Below are 10446 nucleotides of genomic sequence, written 5' to 3'. Positions count from 1 at the left end.
TCTATATTTCCTGTCTTGTCAACTGTTGTGGTTTTTAAAAATTGAAATATATTTGACATAATATTATGTAAATTTAAGGTTTACATGTTGATACATGTATATTTGTAATATAATTACCATGATCACATTTCTTGAATTTTATAATTATTTTCTCCTTGCATTATCTGCCCTTTTTGCTTCTTAAACTTGTTCCAAATTACCAAGGATAGCATCAAATCTCAAATCCCCATTTTTTTTCCAGGGAAGTTTTCCTCCTGAACCCCTAATCCTTTTTCTCCTAACTAGACTCAGCCTCAGCTGTCATGCAGGGTATTCCCTTTCTGCTCTCCTGGATAGTATCGTCTATTTCCTAGACTCCACATCTTCCTATATTTTAGGCCAGATGGTTCATCTTAATGGATTGTAGCCATATGTTCTAGATGTCTTCATCCCTATGTTTGGAATATTCCTGAAATGAGGCAGGATGTCTGGCAGTATTTGCTCAGCATGGGGCTGGTCACTGAAGATAAAAAGGCCTTCAAGGTCTCTGTTTGCAGCAGCCCAGTCTGGTCTTCTTTTTTTTTTTTTTTTTTTTTTTTTTTTTTTTGCTTGGCTCTTTGGCACAAGTTGAGTCTCCACTTTGTGTTCAGGAATGTTCTTTGCCAATCAAGCTACCGTCTTTTCAATCTTTGTATCTTCTGGCCCTACGCTTGCTTTTTTTTTTTTTTTTTTTTACCTGGAATGCTTTTTGGCTAAAGTGTGACTTCTGCTAATTTTGCTTCTACAGTTATATGCTCATTTTTTATAACTTTAACTTTGACTTCTGTAGGTGCCTCACTGCACTTATTGTGGTGAATAGTGTAGAAATGGAGTAAGGAAAAATATATGCTCAGAAATGAATCTACTTTTAAACAGGAGGATCAACTTTACCTAAAGAGATACTATTAAGCATTTCACAAGTACCAAAAAATACTTTTGTTTACTCAGGTACTGTATTTTAAATGGATTCTTTTTGCACTAGGATGGAAAAGACTTAAGATGGAGCTAAACAACAAACTTGTCTTCAACTAGTCAGATTGAGACAAACTTTCAAGACTAAAACTGTTCCATTATAACTGGCTGATGTCATGTTTTCTTTCGTGCCAATCAGAATAAAAATACAGAGGTGCTCTTGCTTTCCAACTGTTTTATTGCCCACAAAATTGTAAATATTTGTTCAAGAATCTTGATCAGATAATTATGAGATGTCATAAAAGATACAGGAGATTATTATGGTTCATAAATTTTACTTGGTCCATAATATGGCGCATCTGAACTTTAAGGGAGAGCTAAAGTTTCTTACATATAAAGCTCGGCCTTACTTTGAAGTATTTAGGGATGAAGTTTATCTCTGCAGCTTACTATGAATTACATTAAGTAAGATGGATAAATGAATGGATAGAGGAATAGATGGACTGACATGATAAAATAGTCTAGGTCAATTGCAGAATATAAGTGACACATGAGTGTTCGCTTTCAACTCTTTGAATTTTTGAAAACTTTTAAAATAAAATGTTGGGAAGCAGCTCTGCTATTTGTTCTTCAGAGTATAAATACATATTGGGTGCTTTCACATTTTATCTCAGACAATCCCACGAAGGTGACATTAGCCTCATTTTACAAGTGAGACAACTAAGGTGCAGAAATGTTGACTAATGCTTAAGGCCATCAAGCTAGTGGGGACTGAACTGAACCTGGAATCCAGGTCTACTAATTAAGGAGAGATTATGTGGCAAAGTAAAAACAATACCCAGTTCCATTAATAATAATCTTTGGAACTCAAGGGCTCAGAGAAGCAGCAGTCTTTTGTTTAGAGGTGTTTGAGTCACTAAGTACCACTCTTGGCATGCAGACATGTTTAGTCCTACCCACCTCCATGCTTATTCCTTCAACAGTTTCTTGTTCTTAAGTAAGACTAGCATATCTAAACAGATCAGAAAAACGTCTGAATTGTTGACACATTACAGAAAAAATTAGACTGAAGATACTATGCCTTGATTTAAACTCTAATTACAAGTAATTACTCTAAAAAACTAAAAAACAAAAAGACTCACGCTGCCCTGGCCAGGTTGCTCAGCATTGTCTCCATACACCAAAAGGCTGCAGGTTCGATCCCAATCAGGGCACATGCCTAGGTTGCAGGTTCGATTCCTGGTTGGGGTATGTACAGGAAGCAACCGATCCATGTTTGTCTCTCACATCAATATTTCTCTGTCTCTCCCTTCCTTTCTCTTTGGAATCAATAAACATATCCTCTGGTGAGGATTAAATAAATTTCCAGATTCTGTGACCCAAGAATATGTTTTTATTCAAAAGATGTAAAATCCAGGGAACATGCAGCTATCTGAAGAAGAAAAAACACTGCAATCACTAATTCATAAAAGTTTTGAAAAAATTTAAATGCATTAAGTGTAATGTTTTTGCATACAGTGAGCAGAGTGAGCATGGGGCAGGAGAATTAACCACCTGAAGCCTTTTGTCTCTCTGTGTCCACCTCTAGGTCTTTAAGACCAGAGTGCCAACAAGGCTTGATGCCACATGTGTCTCCTTGCCAGATACGTTCTTACATTGACTAAAAGGCAGAATCGTTGAATAAACTCCCCAGTGGGGACAGGCCCAAAGTGTGCCTCTTGTTCCAGGGGATCCCTAGAGTGGGTACTAGCTTCTTTAATAGGTTTTCCTATCTAAGGCACCCTGTCTGAAGAACAGGAGAGAGACAGACCAGAATGTTCTAAGGGAGAGAACAATTCTTAAAGAAAAGCCAGTTAGGTGAGTGGGTTGCAGTGAAGTAATCCCAAGTGGAGTGTGGAAGTGGGAGGGGGCAAGAACCTCAGAAAATGAGTTCAGGCCTCAGGTAGTCATTCAAGTTCCAGCCTCCTTCCAAAGGACCTTCTCTATGCCTGCCTCACTTCTGCTCATTTTCTAACTGATGGGTTAAAGGGACATATTAAGAATCCTTGTTTATGCCAACATCGTGACTTTTACTCTAAGAAGGTGACATGCTGTCTTCAGGGGAGAACTGACCCTTCCTGGGAGACCAGTACTGTTAATACTCAAATTCTGTTGTATAGCTGGTTCCCTCAGGGAGAACTGGCCCTTCTCGAAAGACCTGTTAACTGAGTCACGCAAGGCTCATAGCCACCTTTGCCTAAAAACTATTTAAGTATACCCCCAAAGTGAGACTGTGGAATCCCACCCAAAAAGAGGACGCTTCACTCAGAACTTTCCCAGTCAGACCCCAAAATGCTGCCTCTGGGGTTCCCCAGCATCTGTGTTCGGGTATTGGTGAATTCCCATCTGGTGAGGTCGGCTCTTGATTCTTGCTTTCACTTTGCTTTCTCTCAATAAAGTACTTAGTTATTCTTGTTTTGATCTGGGGTCTTTATTGTCCGCGAATCCAAACCTCCAAATTAAGTGGCCACTGTCTCCTATGTACCCCTTAACAGCACACTAACAGCTTTGTTTTTCTTAAATGTCCATTTCCTTTCCTCATCTCCACCCCCAACACATAAACCTTGCTTCTTCCTTTCCAGAGAAAACTCTAGTTATCTCATGTAAGTTCCATCACCCACACCCTTGAAATATAACTGGCAAGTACCAAAATGAACTGGGGGATCCTGGTCTCCCAAAACAGGGATTGGCTCTGAAAGCCAAGCCACAAACTGCTGCCTCCTTGGGCTCTTTCCAGAGCCATGGGTCCACTAATGGGCTTCCAGGGCATACCTGCACTTGAAGCCTTTCCCACACTCAGCGCAGGGTGCTGCGCTGGCTGTTAAGAGTGGATGCACCAGTGACTGAGGAGACGTGTAAGTAAAGTGGAAGCCGCAGTGAGGGGAAGGATAGGGCTTCTCACCTGTGTGTGCACCTGTGGATAGTCAGCAGAAAGGTGTAAGCAACATGGAGGTTGCAGTTGGGACAGCTGTAGGGCTAAGACTCTTCTAGTCTGGGCATAGGTAGGGCTTCTCCTGTGGGTGGCCAGGGAATCCCTCTGGCAGAAGTGTCGCCCACAGTTGGCAGGAGTAGGGCTTTTCACCTGTGTGGATGAATTATGCTGAAGCAGGTACTTGTGCTGGGAGAAACGGGCCTGAGACTGGGCACAGGGGGAAGGACTGCCCCTGGAGTGGGCCTACTTGTGGTTGGTTGACCAGGAGGGAAGGGGAGCTGAAGTTGCAGCCACAGTCTGGGCAAGAGTAGGGAGGTCTGTGGGTTGGAGTGTCCTTGGCCAAGGCTTAATGGAGTGCCACCTAGAGTTCCAGTAGAGCTCTGGACAGGAAGCTTTGTGATTGGTGACATGATGGATGGCAACCATACCTTGAGAGACACTCCCATGCTCCATCTCTGCTATGGACTCTTCTTCATCTATTCTTTCTTCTCACTCCCATCCCCTGGATCCTAAGACAGGGGAGAAAATAAAACTTGAAAGTTAGCAACATGTTCCAGATCATGACCTGCCCTGGGAGGCAGCATGAATAGCTGAGTGTTTGGCACCCACCCCCGCCCCCCAGGAAGTAAGGCTTGAAAGGCATTGTCTTTAAGTTAACACAGGATAGCCGTGAAAACTGGAGATAAGTGGACTCAACTTTTTTAAGCCTCCACTCTGTCCTAGGCAGAGAGGGTTGTGATGGTCCCAGCCCTCATGGAGCTTACAATCCTGAACCTGTTTGTGATACTTCTGAAAAATGGACATTAAATAACCTCCCAGAGTGCCATTGAAAACCATCATCAAAAAGTCTACACCTGGACTGCTCTCTAGCTTCCATAGGAACAACTTCTGGGAACAGGCATTTATTATGACATCATGGCTGCAGGAAAAACAAGTTTGGTTTTTTAAAAGGTTTTATTTACTTTTAGAGAGAGGAAGGGAGGGAGAAAGAAAGGGAGAGAAACATCAATGTGTGGTTGCCTCTCACAGGCCCCATAATGGGGACCTGGCCTGCAACCCAGGCATGTGCCCTGACTGGGAATTGAACTGGTGACCCTTTGGTTTGCAGGCCGGCACTCAATCCACTGAGCCACACCAGCTAGGGCACCAGTTTTTCCTTTTTAAAAAAACCTCTGATGAATGGCATTACCCATTACACTGTGATCCACATAGTTAATATCCAAAAGAAATGTTCTTCATTCTACCACATGACAAAAATCAAATCACACGAGCTTTCCCTTTCCCTTAGCTGCCTTGGAAGCACAAGCTCTATTTTGCATTAAACTAGGGTTGTCCAGTATGATTAAGCGGTAATATCCACTGTTTCTCTGTTCTATTGAGCAATTTTGCAAAGAGGTAGAAACCTCTCTGGAAATGAGATGCAAGGAGACACAGTGGGGCTTTGAAGGGGGCAGTGTGTGCTGAGGATCCAAGTTGGGAGAAAGGAGAGAGGGTTCTCAAAAGTCACATACTGCGGTTTGAAGTGAAGTACCTGTGACCTTCCCCTTGCCTCTAGGGGCAGTTGCTGGGCCTCCAGGCTCCACGCCTCCACCTCTTCTACCGAAGAGATAAAACAGGTTTTTGGGGCCTGGAAATCCTGCGAGGGAAAACATTGGGCTGGGCTGAGGGCCCGACAGGAGAGTGAGGCTGCTTCTTCAGTGCCCTACACTTCCAGGCCGCTTGTTTCTAGGGCCATCAATCCCCCTTCCCACAGACTACGTGGTCCAGACTGAACGGCCGGCCCTCACCGAGCGCGCCCAGGTGGCCGTAGGTCTCCCGCATTCACATCCCGGTACAGGGCCCTCTGCGCGGCCCGCAGACACCCCCAGTCCTCAGGGGGAGAAATACACGGCCCCTAGGCTGCTCTCCCTTCTCCGCAGGTCAGGCCTCCCCCAGCGCACCCGCCGGGAGCGAGACCCCCGGCGGCGAAGGCCCCTCAGTACTTCGCAAAGAGAGGCTTCCAGGATTATGGAAATGCTAGAGCTTTCCTTAGAAAAAGTCATCCAGGGCTCATAGTCCTGTCCGTAACCCAAGCAGCGCCTCTGCGGCCTCAACGTCCCCTGCGTTTGTTTCTTCTCTGCCTTTCTGTACCAAGGAGGAACCTAGATCAGAGGTTGGACCCACAGCAAAAGAAACGAGTAGGTGATGTGCGTTGATTGGGCAGCGTCGGCGGACGGAAAGAAGGAAGGCTGTGATTGGTTTCACCAGAGCGGCCTCTTCGAAAGCTAAGGGTGAAGGAGCGACTTGCCGGACGGTGGCGGGTGCTGAGGGGCGGCGGGCTCTCTTGATTTGGCTTTCTCAGAACTGGAGATAGGAGAAGGGTTCTGACCGGTTGAAGCTACTCCCTTAGCTATTTACATGAAGCTTCTTGCGGGCAAGTCCTGATGTCCGGGGCTTGGAGGTGAATAAAAGATGAAGGGCGAAAACTGAGGCGATGGAGTGGGGAAGGAGGATTGGGGGAGTCTGTCCCAGCACCGTGCTCTGCGTAACCGTGCAGGGCTAGCCCTTGCCGGCTGCGGGAACAGGTTTGAGTATTTGATTTGGCCCATGCTCAGAGGCCACAGATGCCTTCCCTTTTTCTGACGCAGAACCCGAGCCGCGGAAAGGCCAGGTGACTGATCGCCGGGGCGGAGTCAGATTCAAAGTGTTAGAAAACAAAATTTAACCAAGTGAACTTGATATAATTGGCTTTATTAAGCAATTCATTTATCCGGCAGCATCCCATCTGGTAACTAGAAGGGCGCTCCAAGGTGTTGTACAAATGGAAAGACTATAGGAAGAAAGTGTGGGCAGGAATGCCCATAGCGAGAAAAGAAAGGATTATTTGGGGGCCCGCAGATCTTTTTTGCGTGTGAAGAGAAAGGGAAGGTTTTTATTTCCTAGATTGCCTCTTTTGGTGGGGGTGGTAGGATGGAGAGGGCCCACCAGGCAGATTACCTTACTGGTGATTGACAAGAAAATTCCATAATGGTTGATCCAGATTATGTTTCTGGGAGAGGTTGAAACCAGTTAGATCAGGTATAAAGCTAGGTTTGATATCATGGACTTTAAGCGCGAGTGTCACCATTTGGGGCCTGTGGGTTTTTTTCTTTAAACCTGGCTCCCAGGTTTAGCTAAGTGCTTAGTGTAGAGCCCCGCACAGAGTAATTAAATAAATATGAATTTGTAGTTGTAATTATGAGGGGCTGGAAAAAAATTTATTTATAAAAAACTGTGTATTTATTCTTACATGTTTAAACTTCACTCACCTTCAAAGTATTCTCCATTTAATGCAATACACCTATCGAGACGTGTTGCCACTGCCCAAAGCAGTTTTTGAATTCATCGATTTTGATGGCTTTCAGTGCTTCTGCCGTTTTTATTTGTTTGTTTCACCTCTTCTACGTCGGCGAAACATTTCCCTTCGAAGACTTTTCATCCAGGAAAACAAAACAGAAAGTCGCAGGGGCAAGATCGGGTGAATAGGGCTGGGATGTGGCGTGGGGGGGGGGGGGGGGGGGGGGCGGCGGTCATGCGGTATGAGCAAGTGCACTAGTATATCACCCATCATGATGACATGGGCCAAGTGTTAAAGACACTTAAACAATTCACTGAAGCAGAACACAGCCTCTCACAACAACGCCAGCTAGTACACGATTTGATGGGTTCCTAGGAGACTCACTTAGGGAGAGAAGCCTGTGCTACAAGGGGCCTGCCATCCAGAGGATAGTTCTGGGGTTTTTTGGTGTCCTCCTTGTGTATTACCCTCTGTACACTGTATTGATCAGAGAACATGGGTTCAAATTATAGCTCGTAAATGAGTAGTAAAACAGGAATGAATCAGATCATAAGGTTGTTTTTCAAACATTTCCAACCAAGTATTCATCATAAGAGCAGAGAAGAAAAGTTATAGAGGTATAACAAAAATCTGCCCACCCCAGCAGTGAAACCACTTCGAAGGCATAGAATAGCTTTAAAATCCATGTAAATTTGCATACTATCTTGTAATATAACCAAATTAAGAAGAATATGCACTCAAAAGTAAGTTTTGCAAGTGTTGAACACTTTCATACTACTGGTAGAGTGTAATTTGGTACTGCCACTTTGGAAAACTGGCAGTATCTACTAAAGCTGAATATATGCATAAGCTATGACCCAGCAATTTCAATCCTAGGTATATACCCAACAGAAATGCATACATATGTTTACTGTAAGACATGTGTTCAAATGTTCACAGTAACACTGGTTGCAGTAGCCAAAAACTGGAAACTATCTACAACAATGAAATGAATAAATAAATTATGGGATATTCATTAAATGGAATACTATTCAGGAATGAGAATGGTCTACAACCACATATATAACGTGGATGAATCACGCAGACAAATGAGCAAAAAAAGCCAGACACAAAATAGTGTATATAAATTCATTCATATAAAATACGAAAAATGGAAAACTAATCCAAGCTACTAAGAAACAGGATAAACCTGGCCAGGAGGTTGGAGCATCATCCCAGCACCAAAAAGTTTATGTGTTTGTTCCCCAGTCAAGGCACTTACCTAGGTTGTAGGTCTGATTCCCCGGTTGGGGTTGTGTCCAGGAGGCAACCAATCGATGTTTCTCTCTCACATCAATGTTTCTCTTTCTAAAAATCAATGAACATGCCCTTGAGTGAGGATTTTTTAAAAAAATTGATACGTTACTCTATTTGCTGCTAGGGTGTTTGCTAATAATATGTTTCTTGATCTAGGTGCTGGTTACTCATGGGACTAGTTATGTGAAATTATGTTTTTTCTTTTATTTTTAGAGAGAGGGGAAGGGAGGGAGAAAGACAGGGAGAGAAACATCTCTGTGTGAGAGAGATACATCAATCTGTTGCACCCCCATTGGGGACCCTGCGCCCCCTACTGGGAATCAAACCGGTGACTCTGGTTCACAGGCCAGCACTCAATCCACTGAGCCACACCAGCCAGGGCTTAATTGGTATCTGAAGACTTTCAAACTCATTGAAGACTCTAAAGTCACCTTTTTACAAAAATATTGTACCATTTATAAATTAACTGAGGCCAAAAAATAATGGAAAGAAAACAGCTTCTGAGGCCTCTTTTTCATTTCCCATCTTTGTCTCCAGCACCACCTTTGTCTCTCCTTTCTGTACCATCTTGTTTCCTTCCCCTGTCCTCTTTGTCTCCAGGCATGCAGCAGCCATCTTGTGCCTAGATTTTTCCCTACTGCACCATCCCCACTCACTCTGCACCCTCCACTTCCTCATTGTGTTCCTCTCACTGAACTTCCCTTTTTCCTAACCTCTCCCCACTCCTTCCTCCCCTGAACCTATTGGAGCCTGCCCCTTTGGATTCAGGCCCTCTGAGGATCCAAATGCTCAGCCCCTAATTTCTTATCACCCCTGGACTAAAGCTGAATTGGGAGCCATAGTTAGGGATTTTTCCAAAGTAACTAAGGATTTGCTGAGGAATTTAATGTATTAATTCAAATTTGTCAACCTGGTTTCTCTGACTTTTATCAGCTAGTTCACATGCTTGTTGGTGAAAGCCAGGCCCAACAATGGGTGAAATGTGCTGATTGGGATGATCCCAAGAACCCCCTGGGGAAAAAAAGAAACCCCCACTGCCTTATTATATGGTTAGGTTTGGGGAATCACCAGGTGACTCCATTTGGTAATTCCTGGGGCTTTCCTAAAGCCAGTCAATTGGAATTAGGTTCAGGCTTGTACTCAAAAGACCAATGAGCATGTGCATTGTTACTAGCTGACTACAAATTGTCTTTAAGGAAAATCCTGGTCTTTGAATGTTGAGTCTGACATTCTTAGTGTCACAGGTAGGCACAGGTAAGCAGGTTCTTGGTGATCACGGATAGAGAATTGAACCAAACACACAGAGTTTATAGCAAAAAGAGAGCAGATTTATTAAGCAATAGTACACTCTACAGAAAATGGGAGTGGGCCAACTCTGAGCAGAGATTGACCTCGGGCTGAAGGGATTCTGTTCTTATGGGGTGGATATTTCCTGGCTAGTTTTGGCAGGGTTTAATTGAGCCTGTACAAGTAGTTACATTACTTTAAAGCTACTACATATGTGGTCTCCCGTGATTTTCCTTGATTGGTCACTGGGGAAGTGGGTCCCACAATGTTAATTTATTATAATACTATTATAATGAAGCAGGGGTCATGTAGCATCTTCTCTGCAGGTGCATTCATGATTCACGATGATTCAGTCCTTCTCCAGAAAACAGGAACAACCTATCTTAGAAGAGGGTTTCTGTCCTGTATCCATATCCTTTATCTTAGCCCTGGGGCACCTCTGGAGCTTTCTTCTATCTCCTGCCTCATTAGAATTCAAATAATTCAAAGCCTTTAACTCTATTAATGGACTGAATTGGGATCTTTGTTCTCTAGTAAAAGTCCTAGAGTGGAATGGTAAACTCCACTTCAGATTCAGTTAATTTAGCAAACCAGCTCATTTGCATCCTAGATGATTCAACTAAAAGGAAGACCACCAAAATCCTTG

At 43.7% G+C, this 10446-nt stretch overlaps 1 protein-coding gene across 1 annotated transcript in view; it reads right to left on the bottom strand.

The window, feature by feature from the left end:
- Positions 1-698: 698 nt before the first annotated feature.
- The window catches only part of BCL7C (BAF chromatin remodeling complex subunit BCL7C), a 289889-nt gene continuing 280141 nt past the window's right edge, over positions 699-10446 (bottom strand). Inside the window, exon 7 of the mRNA XM_054582665.1 lies at positions 699-715. The gene's annotated coding sequence lies outside the window, so the exon portion shown is untranslated. The remainder of the gene's footprint in view (positions 716-10446) is intronic.

This window comes from Pteronotus mesoamericanus, unplaced genomic scaffold (assembly GCF_021234165.1).
Source record: "Pteronotus mesoamericanus isolate MK-2021 breed Mesoamerican mustached bat unplaced genomic scaffold, CSHL_Meso_final contig_72, whole genome shotgun sequence".
Lineage (NCBI taxonomy): Eukaryota > Metazoa > Chordata > Mammalia > Chiroptera > Mormoopidae > Pteronotus > Pteronotus mesoamericanus.
This window is presented reverse-complemented; position numbering and strand designations above follow the sequence as displayed.